We start from the raw sequence: 486 nt of genomic DNA, 5'->3' as shown, positions 1-486 counted from the left end.
TTTTCCCCCCCTGTGGTTTTTTCTCGTTTTTCTTTTTTTTTTTTTTTTTTTTATTATAAACCAGTCAATTTGTGGATCCTGCTGGAATTTGGCTCCCCCTGGTTTTCCCCCCAGCCTGTGGCCCTTGGAGTGGTCACCCACTTGTCCTCTTTCCTCCGAGGTTTGTCCCCAGCCCCACCGGCACCCAGGGTGTTACCCTTCCCCGGGAGGCTGTAAAGCCCCAAACCAGCCCCCGGGGGGTCGTTGGTGCGACCCCCCCTCAGCCAAACTCATTGGTGGAGCCTCCCCTTGAGCACCAGTGCCAAGAAACGAACGTGTGCTGGGAGGGGGCCGCGGGGACATCGCATTCCCAGCGCTCTCAGTCCCGCCACCTCTGCTCTTTGTACACCGGGATGATTCAATAAATCGCTCAGACTCCAAACTCTCGTCCCCCTCTTTCCATCCCCCGCGTCCATCCGACCCTCCCTGGAGCGCAGGGACACAGCG

The sequence above is a fragment of the Corvus brachyrhynchos genome, unplaced genomic scaffold (assembly GCF_000691975.1).
Source record: "Corvus brachyrhynchos isolate BGI_N302 unplaced genomic scaffold, ASM69197v1 scaffold193, whole genome shotgun sequence".
In the NCBI taxonomy this organism is placed as follows: domain Eukaryota; kingdom Metazoa; phylum Chordata; class Aves; order Passeriformes; family Corvidae; genus Corvus; species Corvus brachyrhynchos.
Note: the sequence above shows the minus strand (reverse complement) of the source record.